The following is a 799-nucleotide window of genomic DNA, read 5'->3' as shown; positions in this document are numbered from 1 at the left end:
GATATCCTTTTCCTTTACTAATAGCTTTCTTCGCCCTCTTAATGTCAGTTTGTTTCCGTCTGTCTGTCTTACTTTTCCCATTGTTGTGTCGATATTCTTCTCTTTACTCAAAGAAACAAACTGACATGGATGTTTGCTAACCAGCGTGTGTGAGGTATCATGGTAAGGCGCTATGCCCTCGCTCGCAGAAGACCCGAGTTCAATTCTCGTCGGTCGGTCTTTCTGCTGGAACGTCCTTCTCAGTTCCAATTAGGGTCGAAGCCCGCTTCCTAAATTATGTAAATTGTGTCGATAGGGGCATAAAAACCCGTGCTTTTTAAGCAGTTTGAGCCTACTTTTTTCTACTGCTATCCCGATTTTGGTTTAAGTTTGTCCAACTTTAAGGATTTTTGTTTTTACTCAACCAAATCAGCCATTATAAAATAACCACTCTTTCCAGTCTAACGAACTGAAGCTTTCTTTCTACACCCCACTCCCATTTTTCATGCGTGTATCCTCTTGAAACTAAAACCCTTTCTTCTCTTCCATTCCTCCGCCCTGCCGTTCTACCTCATGGAACAACGTTGAACAGTCTCCCCGCTCCAGAGAAACCAAATACCCTTAAACTTAAACACTCGTCATTTATTCAAGTCGTTCAACCCCCATTTTCTCACCCCGATCTTCCCCCCGCCCCCTTTGCCTTCTCCTCTGGGCTCCTGACTCTTTCTGCTGCCTTTCTACTCCTACTCCTTGGTTCCTTCTTACTGCTGTCTTTCAGCAACACCCGTGATCTTAGCATACGCAAGATCTAACACCTGAC

The sequence above is a fragment of the Aplysia californica genome, unplaced genomic scaffold, assembly GCF_000002075.1.
Source record: "Aplysia californica isolate F4 #8 unplaced genomic scaffold, AplCal3.0 scaffold00285, whole genome shotgun sequence".
Classification (NCBI taxonomy): Eukaryota; Metazoa; Mollusca; class Gastropoda; order Aplysiida; family Aplysiidae; genus Aplysia; species Aplysia californica.
This window is presented reverse-complemented; position numbering follows the sequence as displayed.